Consider the following 15429-nt stretch of genomic DNA (forward strand, 5'->3'; position numbering starts at 1 on the left):
GGAATAAAGCAATGGGTGGGGTGCTGACTGCTGAGAAACCTTTGTAAGAGAAAAATAAAAAGCACTAAATTAGCCGAACTGCTTTTATTGGTGTGACTAGTGGTTAGTCATAAAAATAAACTTTCTCTGCCAAGCATGGTGACACATGCTTAAGCCCACATCTCAGGAGGCAGAAGTAGGTGGGTCTCTATCAGTTCAAGGCCAGCTGGGTATATATAGCAAATTTCAGTCCAGCCACAGCTCTGCTGTGAGAGCTTGTCTCAATAAACAAAACTACAAAAAGAACTCTCTCAGTAAAGCTTTTAGAAATAAGTTTTTCTGACTTGACTATTTTGGGGTATGAGTGTATTTGTACGTACCCAACCATTTGAGAACAAAGAATACACTTATAACAATTAGACAAGGCACCTAGTTTTGCTATGTGTTTTGAACTTTAGAGGCACAGTTGTATTTGTTGTACTTGAATTCTACTCTCAGTATGCCTTCCGACTCATTTTATTTTTTCCTTTCAACCCCATTGTTTACTCCATTTATTGACTGTCACTTTAATAACTGTCAATTGTTTGTGTCCTTGAATAAGTATATCTCTTTAAAAACCGTATTAATGAAAGCACTGCTTTGATCACTTGGCACAACTCTTTATGACCTATCCAGACACAACTATGTATACATTTAGTGCATGGCTCTAACTGCTGCAATATTTATTATACATTTTCTGAATTACTAGGCCTAGGTGTCCCTAAGTCACATCTCTTACACACCACCTCATGTGACCATCCTCTTCAGTGACGACTTACAGACCCTTTAAAACATGTTTCCAGGCTACTATGAAAAGTAGGACTAGGTCACCATGGTGGGAAGGTGTAAAAAAAAACATTTTTATGTGTGTTTTATACTTATTTCTGCTGTAATTTGAATGGCCATGGATACTTATATCTATATCAGCAGAACTTTGGGATTCCTGATCTACCTAGATCTCATCAACACAGGATATTGCTCTGCTTCTAATCTCACCTCTCTGATCAGTAAAAGATGACATCTCGCTGCTAACTTGCCTCTTCTATCTTTATCTCACTATCAGTGAGACTCAGCATTTCTTTTGTCCCCATATTTTCTTCCAATGACTTCTTCACTGATCCTGTCTTGGTGCCACTCACTCAATAGAAATTCTTTATTTTATTTTATTTATTTATTTTTCAGTTTAAATTTAGATAAGAAACAAGGTTGCTTCACAAGTCAGTTCCAGGTCCCTCTCCCTTTCCCTCCCCTCCTCCCGTGCCCTCCCCCCAACCCCCCATTATCCCCTCATTTCCCCAGGGAGGGTGAGGCCCTCAATGGGGGTGTCCATAGTCTGTCATTTCATATAGGGCAGGGCCTAGACCCTCCCCCAAGAGTTCAGGGTGAGAGTGTAGCTCACATTGTTGGATGGGAGTCCCTTACACTTTATATTGTCATAGTATTTGTTTTGGGAATATGGTATCCTCGTAATGAAATCAGGAAATACTGCTTTACATTTTACTTTCTTTTTCATATTTGCTTGCATGTCTTGCTCTTGAAGTTATTTGGAGGAGGATGTACGCTGTAAGGTGGAGAGTTAATTTCCTTTTGCTGTGTGACAAACCAGCTCAGCTAGTGTTGTATTAAGAAAAATCTATTTCTCTTCACTGACTTGTGATGCTTCTGCAGTGAGGTAACAGTTTCATATGCTCAGGGTTCTGTTTTTAAGTTCTCTGTTCTACCACAGTATTCTACTAAGTTTTGGTTTTGTTTTCTGTTGAGTCAGAAATGTGTCTTAAGTATGTATATCAATACACATTGCTCTTCCATTCTCAAATTGCCTGCTAGCTGTTTAAGAATTTCCATTCTTTCACATAAATCTTACATTCAAATGGCTATGTTCCTCAAAACATCCTGATAGCACATAAAGATTCTGAAATTAATATTAGGAGAGAAAAGATGCTATGGAATAAGTAGAAATGTACTTATTTACTCAGATTTTCCTTTAGGCTCTTAGTTTGAATACTTTCCATGAAGTTTTTTTTTCTTAAATACTGTTTGTTCATAGGTATGATAGTTTTGATTGCAACTAGAAATCATGCCTTCATTATGGTTTTGCTAAATATCATTGGTCAAAATTTTAAGGAAATTTTGAATGAATAATTAATACTTCTAATATTTTGTTTGTGAAACCCTTGACATTTTTAAAAAATTGTGGTCATGGAAATCTAATTTTCTCCCTCCCTCTTATTTCCTTTATTACCCCCATACCTTCTCTTTTAAAGATATGGTCTTGCTATATCACAGAGTGGTTTTGAACTCCTGGTCTCAAGCAATCATCTAAAGTAGCTGGCAGTATTTGTGTCACTGTATCTGAATTTTATCTTGTACTTTTATATTATTGTTTAGTCAGTATTCAATGAATCATATAAAAATAAAAATCATAGTTATAGTGGTCTGTCTTCCAAGTATCTTTATGAAATATAATGTTAGTTGTAAATTTTTAGTTGATAATTTTATCTAGGGAAAGCATCATCTTTATAATCTTTTTAAAAAATTTTGTCCTATAGCTTAAACTCCACAGTGTGTTTTTTTAATACTAATTCCTTAATGTATAGATTCCCTTATACTGTCACCATTATATTCCCAGGCTAAAACTGACTCAGTCACCAAACTTCTGAATATAGAGATGCCATAGTTAGAATCTTCAGTGTCTCCCAGTAGTCTATACGATGAAGGCTTGCTTCCCAGCATGGCAATATTGAGTCAGGGTCTTTAGAGGTGAAGCCCACTGGGAAGTCTTTGAGTAGTTGGGGCTGTGTTAATAAAGGTGAGAATAGATGTTACCTGGTCTCTTCTCTTCAAGCTCCCTTGTAGGAGGAAACAGTGTTCCGCCATTAGCCATGTGACTTACTAGAGGCACATACAGATGAGGTAATAAAAGGGCAGTTTACCGCACCACTAACCACACCCACTTTAGGCATGACTAAAGACATATACAGACATAGGCGGTGAACTATGTCACTAGCCAGGCCCACTTTTGGGCATGGCTGGGGGTGTTATGGAAGAAGGTATAAAAGACTGAACAGCGGAAGTCTAGCTCTCTTTTTCCGGCTTTCTGGCTTCCAGTTCGGCAGCGGGAAACTACTCCGCTCATTTGGGTTACTTGTTTGTCTCTTGTGAGTAATTTCTACAATAAATACATATTTTTATTTTCAGTAAGTGTGCCATTTATCATTGCAACATCATTTGATGTTGGGGAAGTCCTGTGTATATGTCAATAAAGCACTGTTGGCCAATAGGGAAGCAAGATAGGTGGGACTAGGAGTCCAGGAGGACTCTGGGTAGGAGAAACACAGGGAGTCAAGATGTAACCGCCATAGGTGTAAGAAGCCCGGAAACTTTTCTTGGGTAAGAGAAATACTTAGAACAACAATTATGGGGTAAATACTTAAGTCAGAGCTAGCCAGTAAGAAACAAGCAAGGCCAACAGCTTCATAATTAATACAGTTTCTTGTGTGTTATTTGGGGACTACAACGCAGCAGAGTCCAGGCAACTGGTGGGGAAAAAACCAAAACGGCAGACAAGAAAAAGGCTTCTCTCTACACCCCTTGGCATGCGATGGGGATTTTGCTCCACCACACCTTCACACTGGGATGTAATACCATAGATGGAAAACTCATTCAATAATAATGTACAGAAAACTGGACAACTCTGAGCTAAAATGACCTCCCTATTAATTGTTCTTTATTAATTGTCTCCAACTGAATGATAGTACCATCTACATTTTTACAACTTTATAAAAGGTAAAACGGGTTTGTGGCCCATGGAAAATAAAGTGTGAATTTAAACCCGCGACACACAATGTAGCATCCCATCATTGCTGTGGGCAGCAGCAATGAACAACAGCCCCAGGTCAACCGTAGTAAACTTCGGACATACCACAGCTTACCTCAGAAAACCAGGATGCTTTGGTGAAAAGAATTAACCATTTCTTCAACTTGAGATATTTTAAGCTGGCAGTGGGTTTACAAGGCACAAAGGGCGAGCTGAGCTGCATCTATGTCGAATGTCTAGCCATGTTAGACTTTCCTCATTTGCAATCATAAGAGAGGTATACCTACATAATTTTCCTTATACTGTTTTCTTTTTATTAATATATTAGCTATACAAAATACTGGGTTTCTGCACTGTTTTCTTGCAGGTATGAAATCAGGCTCTTGCTAGCTTTGCAAACATTGCTAACACAGTTTTCCCTCTTTTTCTGCCTTCTGGAATAAGTCAAAGTTTAGGAGTTCTTTACTGATGTGGTACAGCAACTCTAAAGCTAAAAGTATGTTGATTACCATAAAAAGGTAATTTCAGTAATGTATTTAGATATATGCTATTTAATTCATTAATGGTGATCTTACCTATTCTCTTGAACTTGTAACTCCCCCTCCTGTCATCTCCCATCACTCCCTGCATTAATTATTTGAAAGCTTTTAGAAATTTTGTTTTTAATTGATTTTCTTAATTTTTAGTAATATTATACCTATGTATGATTTTGTTTTATAATTTATTTGTGCCTATCTATGGTTTTGATAATTACATTTATTAAATGGGGGACATGTACATACCCCAGAAGGCAGAGGACAATCGGTAGGAGTTGGTTCTTTTTTTCTGTCACATGGGTCCCAGGGATTGACGTCCAGTCTTCAGGCTTGGCCACAAGTACCCTTTTTTAATTGAAAATAACATTTTTTTCAAGCAATACATTTTGATCATGGTTTCCCTTCTCACTTCTCCTTTCAGATCCTTCCCACTTCCCCAGATACCCAACCCGATGTCCTCCTCTCCCTTCAGAAAACAAACAAGCTGTCCTGGCTACTTTTTTGTCAGTTTGACACAACCTAGAGTTATCTGAAAGGAGGGAACCTCAATGAGAAAATGCCTCATAAGATTTGGCTATAAGACATTTTTTAGTTAGTGACTAATGGAAGGACCTAACCTGGTCTGGTTGTCCTGGTTTCTATAAGAAAGCAGGCTGACCTAGCCATGATGAGCAAGCCAGTAAGCAACACCCTCCATAGCCTCAGCATCAGCTCCTACCTCCAGGTTCCTGCCCTGTATGAGTTCCTGCCTTGACTTCTTTCAGTGACGAACAGTGATGAGGAATTATAAATCAAATAAACCTTTTCCTCCATAACTAGCTTTGGTCATGGCATTTCATCACAGTAATAGTAACCCTAACAGGACACAGGCAATTTAAGAAAAAAAATAAAACAAGGCAAACATACAAAAGAAAGAAGACAATACAGAGAAAGAGAAAGCTCTGTGTTCAGTGAGATATTTATGTGTTGTCTTTAATAATAGGGCAACCAATAGCCTTGGCAATAGCCTGAGTTTTGTATGGTTTCTACAGGACCCCATTGACCAATAGCTCAGTTATATATAACGCATTCCTAGCATTGGAGGCTTCACTTAGTATTGAGAAAAATCTAGTTGGTGCTTTGTCTCCCCTGCTATTTGATGATTCAATTTCTTGAATTTCTTTCTTATCTGCATATATTTTAAGAAGCTTCTACTCTAGTAGGTTTCCATATGATGCCTTAGGTGGCCCTTAGTGTTAGCTGGCCCTCCTTGTACTCATTCCCTTACCCACCCTCTTATCTCCACCCCTCTGCTTAATACCACTGTTCTAGTCTTCACCCTTCACCCTAATCTTTCCATAACTATATATTCCATTTCCCCTACCTTAGGGATTCTTTCTGTTCCTGCCAAGTTCCTTATTCTATAGCTAACCTCTGTGATTATATAGGTAGAAGCATGCCTATCAAAGGTTTAAAAGCCAACACCTACATATAAGGTAATACATACCATTTGTTGTTTAGGTCTGGGTTACCTTACTCGGGATGATTTTTTTTTCTAGCTCTATTCATTTAACTGCAAATTTCATGCTTTTGTTTGTTTTAATAGTTGAGTAATATTCTACTGTATAAAAATACCACATTTTCATTATCCATTCATCTGTTGATGGCCATCTAGGCTGTTTCCAATTTCTGGCTATTATGAATAGAGCGACGATGAACATGAATGAGCAAGTGTCTCTGTAGTAGGATATAGACTCCTTTGTGTATATGCTCAAGAGTGGAACAGCTGGATCTTCAGATAGGTCTATCTCCAGCCTCCCAAAGAACCACTACACTGATTTCCATAGTGGCTGTACGTGTTTACATTCTCACCAACAGTGGATGAGAGTTCCTCTACTTCCTCTCCAGCATGAGCTGTCATTTGTATTATTGGTCTTAGTCATTCTGACAGGGTAAGATAAGATCTCAAAGTAGTTTGATTTGCATTTCCCTAATGACTAAGGATGTTGAAAATTTCTATAAATGCTCCTCAGCCATTTGAATTTCCTCTATTGAGAATTTTTTTGTTTAGATCTGTACCCCATTTTAAAATTGGGTTATTTGTTTTCTTGATATCTAGCTTTTAGACATTAAAATATTTTGGATATTGACCCTCTATTGTTTATGTAAGTAGTAGCTATCTTCTCCATTCTGTAGGCTGTTGCTTTGTCTGAATGATGGTGTCCTTTCCTGTACAGAAAATTTTCAGTTTCATGAGGTCCCACTTATTCATTGCTGATCTCAGTGCCTATGCTATTGGTATCCTGTTCAGAAAGTCTTTTCCTGTGTCAATAACTTCAAAGCTATTCCCTAATTTCCCTTCTATGATGTACAGTGTATCTGGCTTATGTTGAGGTCCTTGATCCATTTGGTGTTGGATTTTGTGCAGGGTAACAAATATGGATCTATTTACTTTCTTCTACACACAGCCATACAGTTTGACCAGGACCATTTGTTGACAATGCTGTGTTTTCCCAGTGTGGCCAGATGCTGAGCCTGTTGCTCATCTGTGTTTCCAATTTAAAGTCTTATATATCTCTCTAATTTTGAAAACTTTTACTTACTCTGCCCTCAAATATTTACTTTCTTCCCTGTATTCCCCCTTTCTCAGGACTCCTATAGATATTAGCTCTTTTAAAAAGACTGCAAAACATTTATATTCTGTATCTCTTACCTTCTGTCACTAATGTATTCCTGCTTGCTTTCTTGGGAAACCAAACATCTGTATCTTACAGTATACAGATACTGCATTCTCTGGTTGAACTTTAATCCTTCAATGCTTCACCGCTGATTCATTCTTAAATGTCTCTTTTGTGTTCTTTGCAATTTTTCTTTTCTTGAGGATCTTCATTATGCTTTAAACATTTTATTCCTTCTTGTGCATCATTTGTGCTTTGACTAGTACAGATTGTTCAGTTTATCTTTTTTTTTTTTTTGGAACTTGTACTCAAGGAACTACTTCCTTGACTAACAATGTTTCTCAGTAAAGTATGAGAAAGTGAGAGGCTCTGTTTCTACTCATCAGAGTGTACTTGGCAGTAGAGAGGGAATGCTCCTTAAGGAAGAATGACTTGGGTTTTGTAAGTCATCCCCTAATATCATCTCATGTTCTGTCTGCCACCTACTAGGCACCCACATTCAATCCTCACTATAACTTAGCTAATGGAAGAACTCTTTATCAAGAGTTCTCTGAGCCCCTCTCATGGCTTACATGAATAGAAGAAGGGAGAGAGAAGAGAAAGCAACCTTAAGGCCTGGCCTCTCACAATTGCTCTAGTGATTTCCTCCAGGGACTTCACCATGGTTTGACCCAGAGCACAGGACAGCATCTGCTGATTACTGTTATGACCCTCACTCTGGGACAATGCTTTCTGTTGGCCCTGAAGAGTTTACAAGATTCCATGTCAGGTGTTCAGACCACTAATCCTGTTTGAAATCTCACTTAAAAGAAAATCAGCAACTAGTTCACTCTTTAGAGAGGACCAGCCAGGTAATTTTCTGAAAGCTCCCAAATGCACAGCCAAGTTTGCTGATAAAATATGCTTAAGAAAGCATGATAAGTAAGACTGAGGCTTTCTTCCGGAAAGTTCTAGCTACACAATGCCAGAAAGGGGGTGTGCAGATGACTTGAGGTGGCAGTTTTATGCCACAATTTGAGAAAGAGCATAGCTAGGGCTAGTATGACAAGATGAGCTTTAACAAATTTTGTTATCCAGAATATAGACAAATTTTCATTTCATTCATTCTTTCTTCCTCTTCAACCTCTTTCTTCACATTCCTCCATCTGTCTGCCTGTCTGTCTCTGTCTGTCTGTCTGCCTCTGTCTCTCTCTTTTGTATGTGTGTGCATGCAACATGCATGCGCAAGTTAGTCTCTTTTTTAAGTCTCCTTCCCTTCCTGCATGTAAAATAGTCAGGACTTATTTCCCCACAGCAGTATGAATCCGCCCAGCGGGACTCATATAAAAGAATATTTTCAGAAGGAAGTTTGGTGGAAGGGAGAAACTATTTTCACCATAGCCCAAGGATTATGTTTAGACAAGAAAGACAGATTTGACTCTGAAATAAAAATGTTGCCATGCAATTTTCCAACAACAAAAGGTAGACTTACAAGGAAAACACTATGGTTTTCTTTGTTCTTCTAATTATAATGCCCCCTCTTATTTCACTTAATGTGCTTCTTGCCAGAGCAAGCCAGATAATTGAATAAAGACAACCAGATTAGTCCCTCCAAATTACTGATAGTCTACTGATGAAAAAGATCATCATGAATATACGGTTCATTTTTATTTCCTCCCAAGCAGAAATGTGCAGGGAACTATTCAGAAAACGTTATTTTATTTGCATTCTGCATTTATGTAAATCCACAAGAGTAAGTGGTTTTCACTGACATCATCCTCTTTTCTTTGTAAGTCGATAATTAACTGCCGGGTACACTTTCCAAAAGGAGGATTTCACCAAATAAGGGGCTTTGCGAATGCAAATCATAAAGCAAGAAGAAGCACACGATGAACAGAGAAATAAATTTAGTACCCACCCCCCAAGGAAAGGATATACCTAAGTAACTGTGCCTTATAAATAGTAGTTACTAGTTATTTTCTATTTTCTTTTTTCAGCTCTTGCCAGGAGAGTCCAAAGAAAAACTGTTTTCAACCTCTGGTTCAATGGATGAATTTGAAATGAGAGAGAAGCCGTTAATCTTGGCTTCTGCTCAGAGCCCGGCCTGTTATCACTCCTCATCCTCCACTAGACTCTTCCCTGGCCAGGCAAGACAATGAAATCATCTAGCCTTAACTGATGATGTGAATCTCCTGAGCTTCAATATGCGCTAGACTACAGGTACAGACCCAGGAAGCAAACAGCAGATCAAGGAATTGTCTGTCAAGACAGAAGAAACACTGGGAACTGCTTATGCTAATAGGAGCAATTTTTTCCTAGATTCACACAAAACCAGACTCCAAAACTCTGTGAGCACTTGGCAGAAGTGATCCATGGCTATAGCTCTCTTGTTTATCATCACATGTACCTGTGTCTCCTCTTTCTGGATGTGACAACCAGGCCTTAGGTCGAATCACCTCAGCTAGACTTCCTGCTTCATCCCAATGCCCTCTTACTTCCAGACTCAAATTGTCTGCTTGTTTGACTTCTGTCCTGTTTGGCCAAACTGGTCTCCTTTTTCCCTCTCCACACCTCCACACACATATATGGACTTGTGGCCACTGTACTAGCCCCTTCAATGGCCACTAGTTATGATAGCATCTAGTGAATTACTTTACCATCTAGTACACTGTAGTCACCTTGATGTTTGATAGTGATAATACACTCGGAAATACCCTCCATTTAGAGACAACTATATGCTGCACACGCTACCAAGCATTTTGTATGTGCAGATGAATGTGCATATTTCCACAATGACAACTGAACATGGGACTGTTTTGATACCAGTTAAAAATACAAAATAGTGGCATCGAGACCACCTGTGTCCTCTAGGTTAGCCCCTCTCCTAACCTCTAAGACCTTAACACACCCATTTCCCCAGATCTTCTCACAGTCACTCCATGTTCAACAAATTAAAAACTTTGGACTCATTTCTCTGTCATATAAATATAATCATCCTTGTTTTACTTCAGACAAAAACTTACAGTAACTTTTGAATTTTATTCAGCCCCAGTCTTGGTTACCACCAAAGAACGTTGGCCTTCAAAGTGAATCTCATAATCCTCCCGTCCTTTCTTTCTATTACATTACTACATCCTAATCTCCTGTAACAATTTCTATTCCTTCACAACAAAACACCCCAAAACTCAATCTTAAAACAATTATTTAGCATTTACCATGTGTTTGTGGGCGGGCTAGGGGTTAATTGACTAAGGCTGTGTTCAGCAAAGGCTCAGCTGCTCCTAGGCTTACTAAACATAGATCAGCTAAGTTTTCTTCTCTTAGTGAGGATAGCATCCTGCCTCGTTACACAACAATATAAATGCTTTTCAAATTCTTGTTCATGTCATCCCAACTTAGACTCCAGCAACCAAAGCAAATTGTCCAGACAAGTCAGACAAGTCTCTAGCCAAGGGTTAGAGGACAGGCACTAAAATTGAGAGCAGTATAATATTGGAAACAGTAATGCATCCCACCACATCTTCTCGTTCAGATATTACAGCACACAAGCTCTTAGGGGCTTTTGGTATAGTCATGACCCACTGCTTCTAGCATCCGTGTCCCAGGTTGCCCTTCCATCAGTGATCAGTGTTGTCATAATATCCCTCTGTTCTAAAGTAATGGGTGGGCTAAAAGCTCTACTGCAGGTGTATTTAATGTCTTGTTGCCTTTCATGGAGCCTCATAATTTGACCGTTAGTTTACGTAACATATAGTTTCCACTCTAATATGACACTCTTTAGTATTTCATGAGCATCTTGAAGTTATTCTCATCTTAGTGCCTTTCTTAATGCTGTCTTTTTTTTCCAGTCCCCTAGACAAAATTTTTTAACTTACATACCTTTTAGAATATCATCCAATTTGTTGCTTCTCCCAGTGAGATGTGTTGTTCACTAGTTCATCCAAGAAATATTTTCTAATTATTTACTAGGAGTCAACAGTGTGCTAAATGTTAGAAACAGACTCCCACAGCTAAACACTGAGCTGAACTCAAGGAACCCAGTGACAAAGAGGGAGGACTGATGAGCAAAGTGGTTGAGAATGGGCTGGTTTAACCCCCAGAAACAGCTGACCTGAACAAGGGTTAGCTCTTGAATCCCAGACTGATGGCTGGGAATCCAGCATTTGACTGATCAAGACCCCCTGAATGTGGGTGTCAGTGAGGAGGCCTAGGCAATCTAAGGGGTCTTGGGTAGTAGATTAGTATTTATCCCCGGCATACAAATGGACTTTGGGTACCCATCCAACAATGAGAGATGCACTCTCATCCTGGACTCTTGGGGGAGGGTCTAGGTCCTGCCCTGGACGAAATGACAGACTATGGACACACCCATGGAGGCCCTCACCCTCCCTGGGGAAATGAGGGGGTATGGGGGGCTTGGCAGGAGGGTGTGGGAGGAGTAGAGGGAAAGGGAGAGGGACCTGAGATTGACATGTGAAGCAACCTTGTTTCTAACTAAAATTTAAATGTAAAAATTAAAATAAAAAAACAACAACAAAAAAGAAGGAAAAGAAGTGACAGAACAAAAGGAATTCAGTCCAGGACATCATGCTTTTTTTTAAACCATTTTTTATTTTAATTTTAAATAGCTTGTTTTACATGTCAGTCCCAGTGCCCTCTCCCTCCCCTCCTCCTGCACTCCCCTTCCCCCCCACCCTCCTACCCTATTGCCAATTCCTTCCACATAGGGGATATCTAGAGTCTGTCATTTCACTCAGGGTAGGGTCCAGGCACTCCCCTAAGAGTCCAGGCTGAGAGAGCATCCCTCTTTGTGCTATGGGCACATGATGACTGTTTGTATTCCAGGGATAGACACTGATCCACTGCTCAGGGCCCCATAGTGCCAGATTTCTCTTTAAACCAATAATGGTTTCCTCTATTGTGGTGTCTTTTCTTGCTCTCTTCTATTCTTCCCATAATTCGATCTTCCTGTTCTCTCCTCTCCTCCTCTCCCCTCCTCTTCTCCCCTCCTCTTTCTTCTAACTGCCTCTCCCCTTCTCCCATGCTCCCAATTAGCTCAGGAGATCTTGTCCCTTTCTCCTTCTCTGGGGAACCATTTATGTCTGTCTCTCTTAGGGTCCTCCTTGTTTCCTAGCTTCTCTGGCAGTGTGGATTTTAGGCTGGTACTCCTTTCCTCCATGTCTAAAATCTATATATGAGTGAGTACATACAATTTTTGTCTGACATGTTAATTTCTTGAAGAAGATTATGACACCTGAGTGCTGCAAAGGTATGAACATAAGCCACATTGTGGGCAGGGGTGGTACTTAAGCACTGTCTAAGAAAAACTTAGTAAGTTATTTTCAGGGATAGTTGTCTATGGTGAAATCTGTGTGGCACGAGGTATTCTGGTAAAAATGAATTATTGAAATGCATTTAGAGTAGAAAACGCTGAGAATGGAAAGAAAGAGCCACCATCCTTCGAGAGTTGGCCAGGATTTTAAATGGTCAGAAAATTCCATAGAAGACAGAGGAGGGAGTAAAGACTGGTGACTAATTCACACCAAAGGAAGCGGGGAGCTAGGTAGCATGTTTAAGTAGCATTTCTAGTGTGAAGTAAATAGTTGTGGTACTAATTACCTGGTGCAGAGTTCCCCAAACATACAGGTAAGGAGGATCTTCTAGGATTCCTGAAGTCACTCTACACAGTCCAACAGTCTTTCCGGGTAGGGATGGGTTTAAACTGGAGTATGCCTGGGAGGAGTGCAGTGGGCCATGCTCCCGATCAGCTTGGTTATACTTATTATAGGTGGAACCCAAAAATAATACCATAGGCACCTGTGAGCACTTGTCACAGTGGACCTTGGACAGTGATAGTTCCACCAATGTCTCCACCCACTTTGTCTGTTGGTACTGTTTCTGGAAGACATGGCACACCCATGATTGTGTGATGATGCCAGACAAATAATGCTTCACTAAGCAAGACTTTAAAGAACTAATGCAAAGTCTTGCATTTAATAAAGCTATGTATGTTCTTTGAAAAGAAACAGAAGTTAATATCTGTTGATATATCTTAAGGAATAAAATTCCCTCTGATAAAGCAATAACCAAATTATACACTGGGTCTTCAAAATGAAAACTGACTTATCTGTGTTTATATTAAAATCAGTGCTATTGGGAGGTTTGCCCTAAAAGAAAAGAATGCAGGTGGATTTGATTGATCAGTTTTTCAGGGAGTGAATCTTACTGGATGGTTTGCAGTGTATTTTCTTAGTGGTGAGGCCAGCCATCCCAGGCCTTTAACAGTGTCAGGGCTGTTAGGTTACCTAACACAGCCCAGCACCTACAGTAGGCATGCTCACTGGGACTCTGTTCAGTCTAGTTTTGAAAGTCTCAGGCTTCACAGCTCTAATCACCTCCTGTAGACAACTCTTCCCTGCCATCATAAGAAGCATGTCCTTAAGGGAAATTTGCTGATACTTAACCCATATTTTACGTGTTATAATTTCCTATTAGTCTAATTAATACCTTTCTCTGAGCCATTCCTTGTGACTCATCCTCCAAGTATCACCTATTCCTCTGTGACTCTTTTGCCGTCAGATCCCTTGCATGTGGACAGTTATCCTGTGTCTCTAGTCAATCCTAATTGTTAGGAAATGTTTAGGCCTGTGGTACTAATAAATCATCTCAACATATAATTACAGGCTTAACTCTGTGAGGAGAAGATACAACCTATTTGTTAATAATATCACTTAGATCTTTTTAAACATTCTTGTCTAAAATAACTGAGTCAAATTAGCAAGTAGCCTTAAACAAAATGTCAAAATAATGGCCTTCTAGGACATGATGAGCCCATTCTTTCACCAAAAGCAAAGAGCTAAGTATGTGCTATAATTTCCTGTCAGTTATTCCCGAGGCTAAGTGACTCTACTTCTCCAAAGCTGGCTAAAATGCAGATTTCATTAATATGACTAATATTCTGAATACAGCCCTTTAAGCCTCCAAATCATGTACATTTTATAGATGTATGTCAAAACTAAGAGAAGCTCAGTAACATGCCTGTACCACACAGTAGAAAGTAACTTATCAAGAGTTTTTAAAATAACATAAATTTGCTGACCCAGGCCCTGACCTTTTAAAATGTCACTCACCTCACGTGAGGTAGGATGATTATGGATTACTTAGTAGGCCTGAGTATCTCCACCACACAAGAATGTTTGCTTCCTTTTTTGTGTACTATGCAGCATGTTTATTAATATATATGTAAAATAGGCACAAAATTCAAGTTTTCTACCTACTTCACTCATATTACCCCCCCACTCTAAGTGTGTGATATCGTTGATTGAATGTAAAATATCCCCCGGGCTCACGTGTTCGAGAAATTGGTCCCCAGCTGGTGTCATTGTTTTGTGAGGCTGTAGAACTATGGGTTCTATGGGTTAGCTCTAAATGGGTTGTTGGAGGCAGGCCTTGAAGTTAAGATTTGGTTGTGGTTCTGGGTTCTTGGCTTCCTGTGTACTAGGATGTGAGGAGGATTTCTTCGTGTTCCCACTGCTACAGGTGAAGCCACCTCAGCAACCATGAGTTTCCTCCGTGATGTAACAGAATCCTCAGACCAAACTAGACCTCTCTCCCTGTAAGGTGTTTCTTCTAAGTATGTAGTAATGAAAAAGTGGCTAATACATGTGATTAGTTTCCCCATTGGCTCTGTCATAACCATTTCACTGGGAACCCCAGTAATGTAGCAGCCATGAGAAGACAAGGTAATGAAGAGGAGGTAGGAACTAACTGACTGCTCCGACTTGTCTTAGCTGCCATCCCTGGTCCATTGCTAGTGTCAAGAGGAAGAAGAATCCATACAGATCTCCAGGTGAGACAGAAGAGCACACTTCCTACTGTCTACCCCACATGTTAACCACATCTTCTGGGGAACTGCCCTCTTCTTGTCGACCCAGCAGTGTGGAAATATGCTCGCCTCTACCTCGCATACATTAAGGTAGAAGACAAAAGAGGAGAACGTCCCTGGATTTCTTTTCCTGGAACCTTTGCTAGGTGGAGGCTCAGAGGCAGCAAGATATTCCTTCATTAGCACTCCCTCAATTCTTGGAATCACACTTTGGAATACATACTATGGAGGCACTATGTATGTGCCTCCCGTATCAAGGTACCAAGCAGATCAGAATAGGAAAACCCAGCACCAGTCTGGTTACCAGGAACCAAATGGTCTCAGAATCTGTACTAATGAAGCCATTTTTCTAACAAACCATTGTCAAAAGTAATTTTCTGGGAAAATGTATGGGACAGAAAATTTCATATTAAGTATAAACTAATAATGGTAAACAGTGGAACTATATCCCATGTTGGGGTTAATTTATACGGCAAGAAGGGAATAGTGTCAAAGATGGTCATTGAAATAACTTTGGGGGCCTGTTCATCTCACATT

At 39.7% G+C, this 15429-nt stretch overlaps 1 long non-coding RNA gene across 1 annotated transcript; it reads left to right on the top strand.

The window, feature by feature from the left end:
• Positions 1 to 3361: 3361 nt before the first annotated feature.
• Positions 3362 to 15227, top strand: LOC121133045. The gene is made up of 3 exons (XR_005869785.1): positions 3362 to 3408; positions 9005 to 9227; positions 14798 to 15227. It is a non-coding gene; the product is annotated as an uncharacterized LOC121133045 (long non-coding RNA).
• The last annotated feature ends 202 nt before the right edge of the window (positions 15228 to 15429 follow it).

The sequence above is a fragment of the Mesocricetus auratus genome, unplaced genomic scaffold (genome assembly GCF_017639785.1).
Source record: "Mesocricetus auratus isolate SY011 unplaced genomic scaffold, BCM_Maur_2.0 Super-Scaffold_100019, whole genome shotgun sequence".
Classification (NCBI taxonomy): Eukaryota; Metazoa; Chordata; class Mammalia; order Rodentia; family Cricetidae; genus Mesocricetus; species Mesocricetus auratus.